Below are 18,376 nucleotides of genomic sequence, written 5' to 3' on the forward strand. Positions count from 1 at the left end.
CTCTTTGTCACTGGTCTGAGACATTTATGAAGGTACCGTTACACGGTATTAGCATGTTGCCTTCTGGGGGTGCTTATCTGCACGTGTTATTCTTAGTCTACTAATGTTGGACTGTCTGTTTTCCTACGTTAGCGACGGCACTCGTTATTACTGTTTAGCTCCTCGAATTCGTTCCACGCTTTGCCTCAACAAATGCAGCTTGGGAACAACGAACTGCTTCCGCAAGGCTAACGATGACCGACGAACAGAGGTTCAAATGGCTCTGAGCACAATGGGACTCAACTTCTGAGGTCATCAGCCCCCTAGAACTTAGAACTACTTAAACCTAACTAAGGACATCACACACAGCCATGCCCGAGGCAGGATTCGAACCTGCGACCGTAGCGGTCTCGCGGTTCCAGACTGTAGCGCCTAGAACCGCACGGCCACTCCGGCCGGCACGAACAGAGGGTGTACACTCAGTGACAAAAAAAGGAAAACACCGATAAGGGCACAAGGATACGCAAAGAAACTTCAGGAGTTGACAGAGTATACGATGTTCTCTCAGTGATTACAAAATAGAGTCAAATTCACAAAGAACTTGGCAGTATGAGTCCATTATAATTATTACATCTCATCCCCTCTGCCTACGTAGTTATATGGTTGAGTAGACTGTCGTAAAGCCGTTGTATCTGATCTTGAGGCAAGCTGGTCGACAATTGTCGTTAACTGCTCGTAGATATCCTGGATAATGGCAGAGGGATGGAATTTACATCTGAGCTGGTCCTACACACACACATTCTATTGGGGACAGATCTGAACATCTTGTTGGCACTGGAATACACCAGTATCGTGCAGACAGTTAACAGATACCCGTGTCATTTGTGAAAGGTCATTGTCCTGTTGGAAACCGGCACCCTGGTACTGCCGCTCTATCATTTATGGAAGCCTCAAAAATCTGCACATTGCACGATACGACCAGCCGACCAAACAGAGACCCACCATGAGGTCACTTCCGATCTCTGTCATATTCTGATAACCCTGTCCCACACGAATACATGGCATCTCTGTGTTCTTCACAATCATCACTAAACATCGGATACCATTCACACCCCTTACGTACTCTACCAGGCCTGTTAACAACAATAAACACGAACGACACTAATGTACTCTGGTGGATGCCCTACCTTTCTCAGAGAACTGCAACTCTTAATAGTTTAGAAACCCACCAATGACGCCGGCTACGAGCGCTTTTCGCTTGCTGTGTTACAAGATAAGTAATTTAGCTAGTAATTAATCGCTTTTGCTGCCTATTCTATAGTATTTACGTACATTCGTGTCAGATACACGTGATAAATTAAAGGTTTCAGTTTTTATTTGCGTCTGAATAAGACAAGCGAAGTTTCTATTTAGGACAGTTCCGGGTGTATGCAAACGTTTGTTTACATTCTTAAGTGACGTTAAATACGCGGGATTATAAATTAATTCAGTGCATACTACTTAGTATTTAGGCTCGATACATTGAAGGTAGCAGTTTTTATACGTTTTATTAGGTGAACGTAAACGTTTGTTTACACTACCAATACGAGGGTTAATCAGTTTAAGTTAGTGTACAATACTCAGTATTCACGTTTATTAGTGCCATTTAGACTCGATACATTGAAGGTAGCAGTTTTTATACGTTTTATTAGGAATAGTGATACTGACAGTGATTTGTGACCTCACTTGTATACGTCTGACTAGCGCAACCTGCGACCGTTAACAGTTAAACGAACGTACAATACGTGGTAAATTAGTATTACAGTACAATATCTGAGTAAATCAGTGTTACAATACAACTTCTGAGCCCTTATTAATGGTTCAATGGCTCTGAGCACTATGGGACTTAACTTCTGAGGTCATCAGTCCCCTAGAACTTAGAACTACTTAAACCTAACTAACCTAAGGACATCACACACATCCATGCCCGAGGCAGGATTCGAACCTGCGACCGTAGCGGTCGCGCGATTCCAGATTGTAGCGCCTAGAACCGCTCGGCTACTGAGGCCGACAGCCCTTATTACATACGGTTCAGTTAGCAGATAGCTAAAACTCACCTCGACGTCTGCTTAAATTCCTTAGCTTGTTGTGGGCTTTAGTGATCGTGTACTGTAAGCCCATCGGTTCCTATAAAGTAGAATTTGTATTTGTGTTTTACATTCTGAACTCTTATTGTTAGCTAAAGGTTTTGTTTTGTACCTGCATCTGTCAGTGCACAATACCGAGAGTTTACGTTTTATTAGTGTCATTTATACTCGGTACATTTAAGGTAGCAGTTTTTATGGTTTTATTAGGTCACTTTCGCGTGTACGTAAACGCTTGTTTAAATTACAAATACGAGGGATAATCAGTAGGTGCAGCTTACCGTAGGTCACTGTTTAATTCGTTTATAATATTCACTAGATAGCCCCTAACAGTTTACTGTAGGTCATTGTCTTATTCCTTACTATTCACTAAATAGCCCCCAGTAGAAAAATAAGCACCAGATCTCGCTTCTACCATAAATTTTTATTTTTATTATTGAGTGTCCTTTCTGCCAACTAGAGTGTAGCTGTTAACCTTGTGTGACAGTAGGTTTCCTTAAGTTTTTTTATAGTAAACCAGTTGTTAGCTAGATGGATAGGGACTGTGTCCATTGTGTGTGGATGCAGGAGGAGTTGGCCAAAGTCCAAACGCAGCTGGAAGCTTCGTTTCCCATAGTCAACAAGCTCCAGAGTGCCACCTTGAGGTGCGGTGGGGATGGGGTGCCTGGGGCAGCCCCTGCTGTACTAGATGTGCAGGGGGGGGGGGGGGGGGAGGGGATGTCACAACTCTCTGAGCCGACCTCAGGTGCGACTGAGCCGGCTAGCCCACTCTCACCTCAGTGTGGGTGGCAGACTGTGTCGAGGCCTCGAGCCTCAAGGCGAAGGCTGCATGGGGGGAAGCAGGCTCCTGCCAAATCCCATGCACTTTTCTGATAGATTCAGTGTGCGATCCGATGCTGGGGGAGGCTGACCCGGATCAGACTGCACCTTCTGCCAGGATAGTGGCTGCTCCTTCAGCAAGATCCGGACAGGCACGTGGGGGTAGGGTTTGTTAGTTATTGGGAGCTCCAATGTTAGGCGGGTCATGGAGCCCCTCAGGAACATAACGGCTAGGGAGTGGAAGAAGTCCAACGTTCACTCGGTGTGCTTGCCAGGGGGCCGTGTCCGGGATGTGGAAGAGGCTCTTCCGGCGGCTATTGAGCGTGCGGGGTGCGAACAGCTGCAGATTGTTGCGCATGTCGGCACCAATGATGCCTGTCGTCGGGGTTCCGAGGAAATCCTTGGGTCCTTCCGATGGCTGGCTAAATTGGTGAAGGCGGCCTCCATCTCTCGAGAAGTGGAAGCCAAGCTGACGATCTGCAGTCCTTTGGTTTGGAATCGAGTGGAGAATCTTAACCAGAGGCTACGTCGACTCTGTGACGAAAATGGTTGTAGATTCCTCGACCTACGTTATGGGGTGAAAGGTTGTAGGACCCCCCTCGATAGATCAGGGATGCACTACGCACAGTACTTGTGGCGTGCACATGGGGTTTTTTTAGATTAGGTTCCTCACCATGGGAAACAAGCCGCTGGCCCAAAAAATTACCAGTTCATGACAATGATGTGGGTGTGCCAACTGTAAAAATTGTTAGTTCGCCTAAACAGGTCATTCCAAAGGATTTAAATTTGCTTAATCTCGTGTTAGTAAATTGTCGAAGTGTCTGTAGCAAGATCCCCGAGATAATCTCCGAAATAAAAGGTAGCAATGCCAATATTGTACTAGGTACCGAAAGCTGGTTGAAACCAGACATAAAAAGCAGTGAAATTTTGAACTCTGATTGGACAATGTTTAGGAAGGATAGGACTGATGCTATGGGAGGTGGTGTGTTCATTGCAGTTAAAAGCTATTTAAATGCAGTTGAGATCGATACTGCATCGGACTGTGAAACAGTCTGGATAAAGCTGTCAATCAGACAAGGATTGACCATTGTATTAGAATGTTTTTATAGACCACCAGCATTAGCAACAAACGTCGCAGAACGGTTCAGGGAAAGTCTTGAGTACATAGGAAGTAAATATCCAAATTATCCATTAGTTTTAGGTGGAGACTTTAACCTAGCATCCACTGACTGGGAAAATTACAAGTTTATCACAGGGGGCAGAAGCAAAGATTCGTGTGAAGTTATTCTAGGAGCGCTCTCAACATACAACCTTGAGCAGTTGGTTAGAAAACCAACTGTAGATGGGAACATATTAGATATCTTGGCGACAAACAGACCTGATCTTTTTGACCAAGTTAATGTAGAAGAAGGTATTAGCGACCATAATGCCGTTGTGGCTTCTATGTCAGTGGAAGTTGCAAAAAAAAGCAAACAAAGAAACAGCGTAGAGTTTTCTTGTTTGGGAAAGCAAATGAAAGTGTCATTAATGAATATCTTCATAGTCAGTCCCAAGCATTCACCACGGGACACAAAGATATTGAGCATCTTTGGTCGGAATTTAAAGGTATTGTCCACCATGTGCTAGAGAAGTATGTGCCTAGCAAAAGTATAGGGGAGGGAAAGGATCCACCTTGGTACAACAAAAATATTAGGAAGATGCTGAGAAAACAGAGAATTTTGCACAGTCGTTTTAAACGTAGTCACTGCCCCGCTGACAAACAGGAATTATGAGAAATGAAAGCAGCTGTCAGAAGGACAATGAGAGACTCTTTTAACGAATTTGAAAGCAATATTTTATCTGCAGATTCTAAAAATAACCAAAGAAAAATTTTGGTCGTACGTAAAATCTATGAACGCTGCAAATACACTCCTGGAAATGGAAAAAAGAACACATTGACACCGGTGTGTCAGACCCACCATACTTGCTCCGGACACTGCGAGAGGGCTGTACAAGCAATGATCACACGCACGGCACAGCGGACACACCAGGATCCGCGGTGTTGGCCGTCGAATGGCGCTAGCTGCGCAGCATTTGTGCACCGCCGCCGTCAGTGTCAGCCAGTTTGCCGTGGCATACGGAGCTCCATCGCAGTCTTTAACACTGGTAGCATGCCGCGACAGCGTGGACGTGACCCGTATGTGCAGTTGACGGACTTTGAGCGAGAGCGTATAGTGGGCATGCGGGAGGCCGGGTGGACGTACCGCCGAATTGCTCAACACGTGGGGCGTGAGGTCTCCACAGTACATCGATGTTGTCGCCAGTGGTCGGCGGAAGGTGCACGTGCCCGTCGACCTGGGACCGGACCGCAGCGACGCACGGATGCACGCCAAGACCGTAGGATCCTACGCAGTGCCGTAGGGGACCGCACCGCCACTTCCCAGCAAATTAGGGACATTGTTGCTCCTGGGGTATCGGCGAGGACCATTCGCAACCGTATCCATGAAGCTGGGCTACGGTCCCGCACACCGTTAGGCCGTCTTCCGCTCACGCCCCAACATCGTGCAGCCCGCCTCCAGTGGTGTCGCGACAGGCGTGAATGGAGGGACGAATGGAGACGTGTCGTCTTCAGCGATGAGAGTCGCTTCTGCCTTGGTGCCAATGATGGTCGTATGCGTGTTTGGCGCCGTGCAGGTGAGCGCCACAATCAGGACTGCATACGACCGAGGCACACAGGGCCAACACCCGGCATCATGGTGTGGGGAGCGATCTCCTACACTGGCCGTACACCGCTGGTGATCGTCGAGGGGACACTGAATAGTGCACGGTACATCCAAACCGTCATCGAACCCATCGTTCTACCATTCCTAGACCGGCAAGGGAACTTGCTGTTCCAACAGGACAATGCACGTCCGCATGTATCCCGTGCCACCCAACGTGCTCTAGAAGGTGTAAGTCAACTACCCTGGCCAGCAAGATCTCCGGATCTGTCCCCCATTGAGCATGTTTGGGACTGGATGAAGCGTCGTCTCACGCGGTCTGCACGTCCAGCACGAACGCTGGTCCAACTGAGGCGCCAGGTGGAAATGGCATGGCAAGCCGTTCCACAGGACTACATCCAGCATCTCTACGATCGTCTCCATGGGAGAATAGCAGCCTGCATTGCTGCGAAAGGTGGATATACACTGTACTAGTGCCGACATTGTGCATGCTCTGTTGCCTGTGTCTATGTGCCTGTGGTTCTGTCAGTGTGATCATGTGATGTATCTGACCCCAGGAATGTGTCAATAAAGTTTCCCCTTCCTGGGACAATGAATTCACGGTGTTCTTATTTCAATTTGCAGGAGTGTAATTCAATACCTTCTCTTGCTGACAGTACGGGTAATGTAACTGATGATAAACAGAAGGCCGAAATTCTAAACCTAGCTTTCAAAAACTCGTTTACGATAGCGGACTGCAGCACCATCCCCCCTTTCAATTATCGAACAAACGAAAGAATGGCTGTCATAGTGTTTAGTGTATGTGGAATTGTAAAACAGTTAAGATCCTTAGACTACAGAAAGGCATCTGGCCCAGACGGTATCCCCGTAAGATTTTATGTTGACTATGTTACAAATATAGCACCATTCTTATCCGTCATCTATCAGAGATCATTGGAACGGCGGTAAGTTCCACGGGACTGGAAGAAGGCCCAGGTCATAGCAATCTATAAAAAGGGTAGAAAATCGGATGCACATAATTACCGGCCAATTTCACTGACATCGATTTGTTTTAGAATCGTGGAACATATTTTGTGTTCAGACATAACGACCTTTCTAGACTCTGAGAAGCTCATCTGCAGAAACCAGCACTGTTTTAAGAAACAGCGGTCATGCGAGACACAGCTGGCCCTCTTTGTGCATGATGTACAACAGGCTCTAGATACCGGCTTCCAGGTTGATGTCATATTTCTCGACTTTCGAACGACGTTCGACTCAGTTCCGCGCAGTCGCTTGCTACAGTCGAGCGCTTATGGTTTATCCGATGACATATACGGTTGGATAGAAAGTTTTCTAGCAGACAGGGAGCAGTATGTCGCCCTGAACGGGGTGACTTCACAAGAAACAAGAGTAACTTCAGGTGTGCCCCAGGGCAGCGTAATAGGTCCTCTGGTTTTTACGATTTACATTAACGATCTGGTCGATGGTATTGACAGCGGCCTTAGACTGTTTGCCGATGACGCTGTGGTCTACAGGAAAGTGGTATCACACGAAAGTTGTGAACAAATCAATGAGGATTTGCAGAAAATAAATGCGTGGCGTAATGACTGGCAGTTATCTTTCAATATTAGTAAGTGTAACCTACTGCGTATAACAAGGCGAAAATCCCCATTAATGTATGAGTACAAAGTAAATGATCAGTCTTTGGTAGCGGTAACATCAATCAAGTATCTACGTGTGACTATTCGAAATGATCTTAAATGGAATGATCAGATTACACAAGTAACGGGTAAGGCGAACTCTAGATTGCGGTTTATTGGTAGAATCCTGAAGCGATTCAGTCCTTCAACAAAGGAAATAGCTTACAATACGTTAGTGCGTCCAGTCTTGGAGTATAGTTCGTCTGTATGGGACCCTTACCAGTTGGGTCTCATTCAAGATATTGAAAAGGTCCAAAGAAGAGCGGCAAGATTTGTGACTGGTACATTTAGCCATCGCGAGAGCATTACAAATCTCATAGAAAGTTGGAAGTGGGACACACTAGGGTCGTATGCATCGTCCGCTTGAAAGCAGTGGACCAGACACAGTCTCCGCGGAACCCATGTGGCTGTGTCAGTGCCTATGGAACAATAACAGCCAAGGTAGCAGTCACTTTAAAAAGACTTTTTACGGTTTGTGCCCTGTCAGAGAGAGAGAGGGGGGAGGGGGGGGGGGCAGCAGAGGAACACAGTCAGGCCTATGTCAAAGAAACGTTGTGCAAGATTGGCATCTCTTAGCTGTCCTAAAATACACGGAAACAGATCCTAAAAAACAGTAGCGTTGCAAATGTCTGGCAGGCTGTCACCAGAGAAGGTAGATACATCTTAATTACACACATCAAAAATGTTTTTCATCACTCCAGTTCCCAGAACTCCTGAAGACAGATGTTGAATGTGGATATTGCATCACAGACACAGTCCCTTTGATTGTTCAGAGATGTCACTAAACCCGCCCAAAGATGTAAACAACCATGCATGAGCAGCGCCTATTACACTGAGGGAGTCCGACAGACGATCAGTCCCAGTCATTCCACCAGGAAGTAGGTACACGGGTCGTCTGTACTTCAACCATGCCTAGACAGTCAATACCGCAGTTCGATCCCGTCCACATTGTTACTTTGTGCCAGGAAGGGCTCTCAACAATGGAAGTATCCAGGTGTCTCAGAGTGAACGAAAGTGATGTTGTTTGGACATGGGGGAGATACAGAGAGAGACAGGAACTGTCGATGACATGCCTCGCTCAGCCCCCCCCCCCCAAGGGCTACTACTGCAGTGGATGACAACTACCTACGGATTATGGCTCGGAGGAACCCTGACAGCAACGCCACCTTGTTGAATAATGCTTTTCATGCAGCAACAGGATGTCGTGTTACGACTCAAACTGTGCACAATACGCTGCATGATGCGCAACTTCACTGCCGACGTTTATGGCGAGGTCCATCTTTGCAACCACGTCACCATGCAGCGCAGTACGGATGGGCCCAACCTCATGCTGAATGGACCACTCAGGAATGGCATCACGTTCTCTTCACCGATGAGTTTCGCGTATGTCTTCAACCAGACAATCGTCGAAGATGTGTTTAGAGGCAACCCTGTCAGGCTGAACGCCTTAGACACACCGTCGAGCGAGTGCAGCAAGGTGGAGGTTCCCTGCTGTTCTGGGGTGGCATTATGTGGGACCGTCGTACGCCGCTGGTGGTCATGGAAGGCGCCGTAACGGCTGTACGATGCGTGAATGCCATCCTCCGACCGATAGTGCAACCATATCGGCACCATATTGTCGAGGCATTCGTCTTCATGGACGACAATTCTCGCCCCCATCGTGCACATTTTGCGAATGACTTCCTTCAGGATAATGACATGGCTCGACTAGAGTGGCCAGCATGTTCTCTGGACATGAAGCCTATCGAACGTGCCTGGGATAGATTGAAAAGGGCTGTTTATGGACGATGCGACCCACCAACCACTGTGAGGGATCTACGCCGAATCGCCGTTGAGGAGTGGGACAATCTGTACCAACTGGCTTGATGAACTTGTGGCTAGTATGCCACGATGAATACAGGCATGCATCAGTGCAAGAGGACGTGCTACTGGGTATTAGAGGTACCGGTGTCTACAGCAGTCTGGACCACCACTTCTGAAGGTCTCGCTGTATGGTGGTACAACATGTAATGTGCGGTTTTCATGAGCAATAAAAAGGGCGGAAATGATGTTTATGTTGATCTCTATACCAATTTTCTGTACAGGCTCGAGATCTTTCGGAACCGAGGTGATGCAAAACTCTTTTTGATGTGTCTATTTTGTAAAGTCTAGAGGAAACTGTCTAAGCAACAAACAGACCATTGGTTGGTGGCTGTAATGTGATGTCAGTGTGTGGTCCGAGCACGGGGCTCACAACCCGAACCACACGCCACTGTTAAGCACTAATGAAGGACTGGGTCCCTTACTTCGATTGCACATAATTCATTAAGGTCAATTCAACACATTTATTTCAAATAACATAAATGAAGTTACATTTGAATCTGTCTCACATTAAACAGGAATAAAAAAAAATTCAATATCAGCTGATTTAGTGCGTGAAGCGCGATTTAAGTCAGTAACCAGATAAACTGAACAATTCTCCATAATTCAAAAGAAAGAGAAAAACAAAATTGAATCAATACACCCCACTGACAAATATCCAAAAAACCTTACAATATTACTCAAAAGAATACACTGGGGAGCAGTCATTCACCCAATAGAACACTTCAAAATGAGTTCAATAACACAGCTGCGTGCCCCAGAAAAATGCAAGACATTAAATACACTTCATTTAACAACTAACAAATACTCATTAACATTAGCCACTCCTGTTTGAACTGCAGTGTCCCAAAGAAACAGGCGCTTATTCTGAAAGAACAATTTTTTTACATATGTTTAAATTACAGCATTAAGGAATTCCAAAAGATGTCCAATCGAACCCCCCCCCCCCCCTTTCAGTTGAGGCACAAATCTTTCCCCTTTCTTGGCGGAGGCTGAGCCAGAAACACAGAATGCCACAAAAACACAGTTTTGCTGTGAAATGTTACAGGACACCCGGAAGCAGTAAAAGACAAGGGGTCGGCACCCACAAATAACATAGGCTAAGAGTCAGGCTGGGAGCACATCCTACGAGAACTTGTTCACACTATGGTCACCACAAACTGCAGACATTCCGGCCGAACATCCGCTTGCGGTGGCTGCCAGATGGACGAAGCAACCGACAGGCCCACGCCGTGCTTCTCACACAGGCACCTCAGTTTGTACAAACATCTAGGCCAACACCAACTCCGGACTCCCCTCTCACTGCGAGGCTTGGCACAGTTTATAGGAAATGCCTTCCAGGCAACCAGTAACCGCCGCAGGAGTTTCACGATTAGCAAACAGCCCCAGCGTAACAGACGTCACACATGTGCTTACGCCCGAGCCACAACTCCGCCAGTCTCACCGCTCGCTCCAATCTGACTGCCTCTCGCCGTCCCTCGCGCCCCAGCAGAAAACGCAAAGATGCTCATGCCCGGGGACGCGCCAAAGATAACAAGCCGATCGCTGATGATCGACCAGCGATCTGGCTCAGTGTGACATTGCGCATGAGCTGATTTCCTCGAAAAAAGAGGCGCAGAAAGCGACGTCATTGAATTTGGCGTTTTGCAGATTTTTAACAACCAAACAATTACACCGTTGGTGGAAGAAATGTAAATTATTTAGGTTTGGTAGACGATATTTCCTAGGGGCAAAACGTAGACATTCTTAAGTGTAACTTGAAAAAGGAAAAAAAAAGGTCTTGCTTCTGAGGCGCTGTGGTGGAAACTTGGCTCCGCTCTCAAGCGGAACGGCAGATTTCTGAGGCAGCTCCTCTATACAGCGGAGAATGACGGAGTCCAGTGTTTGAGTTCACAGCAGGGCACTCCTAGGAGCAGCCAGCCACAACATCAGCAGTGTGCTTACTCTACGTCAGCGAGTGCTGGAGAGCAGTACGTAGTGTCGGCACATCAGGACAGTTCAGCCTTCCCATGTTCGAGGGCACAGTCGCAGCTGCGTGGATAACTTTTCCTTCAAACACTCCTCATGGCAGCTTGCGGTAAATTCATTAGGAAATTGAGACGATTTTAGCAAATTCCATTTCCGCACCAATTAACTTTTCCAACCCTTTTTTTGAATTATTTGAGTTTCATCGTAGTCTATGTTTAATTGTGCGTCAAGTAAAGTCATGTTACTTTTTTTTCATTTTTCTTGCGCATTTAAACTTGAGCAATAAATTCAGAGTTCAGTCAAATCATGCTTTTGCTTTACGTAGTCGGGAAACCCTCTATCGTGATTCATGTTTATGAATGATAACTTGTCAATACCACAACTTAAGTTTCACTACTGGGGCCCAAGTCTTCCAAAGAGTTAATTTGCTCTGCTGTGCACATTTCATAGAGCACTGCTTTTTCAGGATGCAGCTGTCTCACAGGTAATCCTGAAGGGATTATTTTTCACAACGCTGGGGTTTCGCATAAATTCGTAAGCAGCAGACAGAAGGATACTTCAAGTCACACAGGAGCTATCATTACGAGTTTCACCTTACTGGCAGATCATCTTCAGACGATTTTGAATACGTTTTGTAGCAGTTTCTCAAGATAACTGTACCGGAGAGATATTCATAAGTAGATGATTTGAATAAAATACATAGGCCTTTTCAACTGACGAGCTACTACGAAAAGTTTTCTTATTCATGTCATGATGAACTGCAATGCGTGACAAGAAAAGTGAAGCATTCAGAAGGCATGGCCAGTTGTCACACATACACCATCTCCCTGAAAGAGAGTGCATTTGCACTGTCGTGTTCAGTGTTGTTATCAAGGCTGGTAGATATACAATGAGCGTGAAAACAGCTCAGATGTTGAGTGATCTCTGCGAAGGACACGGAGATGCTGCATTATAGTGTGTGACAGCGTTATCAGCACCTGACAGCTCTCGAATTGGCTGGCTTTTTGCTTTGACTTGGCTTTTGGCAGTATCCAGATTGGCATTTCATTCGGATGTGAAAGTGACCCGATGTTGGACTGCTTGTAAATGTGAAGGCAGGCATACTTGTGGAGGTTCCACATCCAACCCTCCCAGGGGAGGATCACCATACTGCACACCGTGCACACAGTAGCCACTTCACACATGTGGCAGTCATCTGAGGACAAGCAATGCACACCCTGAGCCAGATCGCTGGTCGATCATCAGCGATCGGTTTGTTATCTTTGGCGCGCCCCGGGCATGAGCATCTTTGCGTTTTCTGCTGGGGCTCGCGGGGCGGCGAGAGGCAGTCGGTTTGGGGCGGCCGGTGAGACTGGCAGAGTGGTGGCTCGGGCGTAAGCACATGTGTGATGTCTGTTCCGCTGGGGCTGTTTGCTAATTGTGAAACTCCTGCGGCGGTTACTGGTTGCCTGGAAGGCATTTAATATAATGGAGAGCATAGTGTGAACAAGTTCTTGTAGGATGTGCTCCCAGCCTGACTCTTATCCTGTGTTATTTGTGGATACCAACCCCTTGTCTGTTACTGCTTCCGGGTGTCCTGCAAGATTTCACAGCAAAACTGTGTTTTTGTGGCAACCTGTGTTCCTGGCTCAGCCTCCACGTAGAAAGGGTAAAGAATAAGCACCTGTTTCTATGGGACACTGCAGTTCAAACAGAAGTGGCGTAGTGATAATTGTATGTAAAGTGTATTTAATGTCTTGAAGTTTTCTGGGGCACGCAGCTGTGTTGTCGAACTCATTTTGAAGTGTTCTGTCAGGCGATGACTGCTCTCCACTTCAGTTTAATTCATTTGAGTCGTATTGTAAGGTTTTTTGGATATTTGTCAGTGGGAGTGTATTGATTCAATTTTGTTTTTCTCTTACTTTGAACGACGGAGAATTGTGATTCTTGAGTTTCTCCCGGCGTATTTTTTTATGTGGTTATTGGCTTAACTCGCGCTTCACGCACTAAATCAGCTGATATTGAAATTGTTTCTGAAGAAGAAAAATTTGTTAACAGCGAGTATAGATTTAAATGTCAGGAAGTCGTTTCTGAAAGTATTTGTATGGAGTGTAGCCATGTATGGAAGTGAAACGTGGACGATAAATAGTTTACACAAGAAGAGAATAGAAGCTTTCGAAATGTGGTGCTACAGAAGAATGCTGAAGATCAGATGGGAAGATCACATAACTAATGTCGCCAATTTAGTATTGGAGGGCAGCGTGGAGGGTAAAAATCGAAGAGGGAGACCAAGAGATGAATACACTAAGCAGATTCAGAAGGATGTAGGCTGCAGTACGTACTGGGAGATGAAGAAGCTTGCACAGGATAGAGTAACATGGAGAGCTGCATCAAACCAGTCTCAGGACTGAAGACCACAACAACAACAACATTCCTGTTTAATGTCAGACAGAGTCAAATGTAACTTCATTTATGTTATTTGAAGTAAATGCATTGGATGACCCTAATGAATTATGTGCAATCGAAGTAAGGGACCCAGTCCTTCATTAGTGGTTAACAGTGGCGTGTGGTTCGGGTTGTGAGCCCCCTTCTCGGACCACACCCTGCAACATCACGAGCCACCCCGCACCATCAGCCCGAGACTACCAGCAGCCAGACTAGGCTGGAGTTAAAAACGACTACGTTTGGAATGGTGTCATGATTGGGACGTATACAGTGCTGATGAATGCCGTCTCACTTTGTTCCTCTACAGACAGCAGTCCTGCACTGTCTAGGGTGACCATCTATGAGTATGGTGGTGGCGTTGGGAGAGATCTCATAGTGCCAACGTCTTGGTGAGGAACTACAGTCTCATAGAGTGTGGAGCCATCGGGTATGACTTTAGGTCTCAGCTAGTACTAATAAGCCGGTGGTGGCTCCAGTATGGTGTGGACTGTGTTTACATGGAGTGGACTAGGTCCTCTGCTCCAGTCGAACTGAACATTGACTGGAAATAGTTGTATTCGGCTACTTAGAGGCTATTCGCACCCATTTATGAACGTCATGTTCCCAAACGACAATGGAATTTTTAGGGATGACAAAGCGCCATGTCACTGGGCCATAATTTCTCTTGATTGTTTTGCATAACATTCTGGACAATCAGAGCGAACTACACTCCTGGAAATTGAAATAAGAACACCGTGAATTCATTGTCCCAGGAAGGGGAAACTTTATTGACACATTCCTGGGGTCAGATACATCACATGATCACACTGACAGAACCACAGGCACATAGACACAGGCAACAGAGCATGCACAATGTCGGCACTAGCACAGTGTATATCCACCTTTCGCAGCAATGCAGGCTGCTATTCTCCCATGGAGACGATCGTAGAGATGCTGGATGTAGTCCTGTGGAACGGCTTGCCATGCCATTTCCACCTGGCGCCTCAGTTGGACCAGCGTTCGTGCTGGACGTGCAGACCGCGTGAGACGACGCTTCATCCAGTCCCAAACATGCTCAATGGGGGACAGATCCGGAGATCTTGCTGGCCAGGGTAGTTGACTTACACCTTCTAGAGCACGTCGGGTGGCACGAGATACATGCGGACGTGCATTGTCCCGTTGGAACAGCAAGTTCCCTTGCCGGTCTAGGAATGGTAGAACGATGGGTTCGATGACGGTTTGGATGTACCGTGCACTATTCAGTGTCCCCTCGACGATCACCAGTGGTGTACGGCCAGTGTAGGAGATCGCTCCCCACACCATGATGCCGGGTGTTGGCCCTGTGTGCCTCGGTCGTATGCAGTCCTGATTGTGGCGCTCACCTGCACGGCGCCAAACACGCATACGACCATCATTGGCACCGAGGCAGAAGCGACTCTCATCGCTGAAGACGACACGTCTCCATTCGTCCCTCCATTCACGCCTGTCGCGACACCACTGGAGGCGGGCTGCACGATGTTGGGTCGTGAGCGGAAGACGGCCTAACGGTGTGCGGGACCGTAGCCCAGCTTCATGGAGACGGTTGCGAATGGTCCTCGCCGATACCCCAGGAGCAACAGTGTCCCTAATTTGCTGGGAAGTGGTGGTGCGGTCCCCTACGGCACTGCGTAGGATCCTACGGTCTTGGCGTGCATCCGTGCGTCGCTGCGGTCCGGTCCCAGGTCGACGGGCACGTGCACCTTCCGCCGACCACTGGCGACAACATCGATGTACTGTGGAGACCTCACGCCCCACGTGTTGAGCAATTCGGCGGTACGTCCACCCGGCCTCCCGCATGCCCACTATACGCCCTCGCTCAAAGTCCGTCAACTGCACATACGGTTCACGTCCACGCTGTCGTGGCATGCTACCAGTGTTAAAGACTGCGATGGAGCTCCGTATGCCACGGCAAACTGGCTGACACTGACGGCGGCGGTGCACAAATTCTGCGCAGCTAGCGCCATTCGACGGGCAACACCGCGGTTCCTGGTGTGTCCGCTGTGCCGTGCGTGTGATCATTGCTTGTACAGCCCTCTCGCAGTGTCCGGAGCAAGTATGGTGGGTCTGACACACCGGTGTCAATGTGTTCTTTTTTCCATTTCCAGGAGTGTATTTGTTCACTCAGATCGCCCAATGTGAATCCCATCGAGACATAATCGAGAAAGGTGTGGCCGTGTGGTTCTAGGCGCTTCAGTCTGGAACCGCGCAACCGCTATGCTCGCATGTTCGAATCCTGTCTCGGGCATGGATGTGTGTGATGTCCTTAGGTTAGTTAGGTTTAAGTAGTTCTAAGTTCTAGGGGACTGATGACCTCAGATGTTAAGTCCCATAGTGCTCAGAGCCATTTGAACCATAATCGAGAAAGTTCGTATACAAAATCCTGCACTGGCAACACTTCCGCAATTATGGACAGCTATAGAGGCAGCATGGTTTAATATTTCTGCGGGGGACTTCCAACGATTTGTTGAGTCGATGCCACATTGAGTTGATGGTGTTAGGAGGTATCCCAAGACTTTTGTCATGTCAATGTAAACTGACGTATCATACATTGCTAGCAGTCTTGGTGCAGACTGACCACATACACATCGGTATCATGCCAGATTTGTGACTGGATTCTGGAGCTTCTCAGAGACAGAACACAGTACGTCATGCTTACTGAAACGAAATCGATACATGTAAACGTAATTTCTAGAGTACTTCAAGGGAGCGTTGTGGGGCCATTGCTGTACACAATATACAGTAGGGTCCAAAACGATATCCCCAGAAAGCTTTTTGAGTCTATTTCAACTTATCTTAAATTTATTCACTAATTGCTCACGTCTCTTGCCTCGCCACTTGTACTTTGATGTCAACTGCTTTAGATTAGCATTTGAGATGGTCTCTGTTCATGCCAGCTAATCTTCAAGCAACAACTGAACAAATGCTGTACAGTACATATCCATAAAAACGACTTTTTTTTATTTGGTATGACTAACTCCGCCCCGATAGCTGTGTGGTCAAAAAAATGGCTCTGAGCACTATGGGACTTAACTTCTAAGGTCATCAGTCCCCTAGAACTTAGAACTACTTAAACTAACCTAAGGACATCACACACATCCATGCCCGAGGCAGGATTCGAACCTGCGACCGTAGCGGTTCCAGACTGTAGCGCCTAGAACCGCTCGGCCACCCCGGCCGGCAGCTGAGTGGCCAGCATGACGGATTGCCATCCTATGGGCCCAGGTTCGATTCCTGGCTGGGTCAGAGATTTTCTCTGCTCACGAACTGAGTGTTGTCTCCATCATCATTTCATCGCCATCCGGCGCGCAGGTCGCCCAATGTGGCGTCGACTGTAATAAGACCTGCACCAAGGTGGCCGGACCTGCCCCGTAAGGGGCCTCCCGGCCAATGACGCCAAACGCTCATTTCCATTTCCAAGATTGAAATAAAATATACATCAGTTTCGTTACAATAATTGATATTAGATGTCACATACTAGGAGGTTTTATTACACTCTACCAGGTATCTCTGGTTTGTCTTTGTGGTATCCAGTATAAAAAAAATGGTTCAAATGGCTCTGAGCACAATGGGACTTAACATCTGAGGTCATGAGTCCCCTAGAACTTAGAACTACTGAAACCTAACTAACCTAAGGACATCACACACATCAATGCCCGAGGCAGGATTCGAATCTGCGACGGTAGCGGTCGCGCGGTTCCAGAATGAAGCGCCAAGAACCGATTGCCCAACCCAGCCGGCTATCCACTATCACTCAATATCCGGCTGACAGTGGCGGACATCAGCATGCGCAAAGCAAGGCCAGATGTGCAGCTGCAAAGATAACACACGCGCACCAGGCATATAGATTCACCGACTGGCCACGTAGTCCATTTCGAGGTGGTCACTAGAGATCCAGTGTCGCGAGATGGAAGCGAGTCTCCACTCGGCCCCTGGCGCCACCACATGCCATATTCCTGGACTACCAGGACGGTATATAGGACACTGCAACAGCATGCTACAGCCGGTCCTATACCTACCTTCGCTCATACATGTGACGAGCGACCACACATACTAGGAAAACTGTGGAACTTATGATACTGTCTCAACAATCTCGGATGTGATCTGGAGTGTCCTGGACTTGTGTACTTGCTGTGGATTGTGTAGTACTGTCATGAACCAGGATCGTTATGAATAAACCATTTAAGTTGAGAGAGGACAAGTTACTCTCTCACCTATTTTTCATAAAGATTTTGTTACAACATTATGCAACTTGAGCGAGACTGTAGGAAGTTAACAGCCTGAGCAGGTATTGATGGAGCCTGGTAGGTCGCTAAAAGCATAAGGTATTTCTATGGTTCTTAGTTCATAGAAATGGCATGTTGGAAGTTGAAAGCAAGTGGCGGCCAGCCCATTCCTCAGTAAACCTTGCGGACAGGCCCACATCCGCACAGGGCAGACAGAGACAGGTCTCCAGCAGGACAATGCCACTATACCTGCATTGGCACCAGCTGAAGGCTGGGCTGGAGGCGACGGACTGAAGGGACGCATCTACACGGTCGAGAGATAAACCGGGCATTGTGTGCAGCGCCACACCTAATAAAAAATTCACAAGTTTTCATGTTCGCCGATACTGCAAATAGGCCTGTGAGCCACTTCCATTGGCCGCCTCGGTCGTATAAGAAACTCTGGCATCTGAGAAATGTTTAGAGATAGAATCTTTATTGCACTTCATAGCTAGGACTAACACGCTCTAAGGCACAGGCAATTTAGATAAAGATCTTTAAGATTGTCTATGTTTGCTTGTTGCCGAGGGAAGCGATGCGACTTT

Source organism: Schistocerca nitens, chromosome 10, assembly GCF_023898315.1.
Source record: "Schistocerca nitens isolate TAMUIC-IGC-003100 chromosome 10, iqSchNite1.1, whole genome shotgun sequence".
In the NCBI taxonomy this organism is placed as follows: Eukaryota; Metazoa; Arthropoda; class Insecta; order Orthoptera; family Acrididae; genus Schistocerca; species Schistocerca nitens.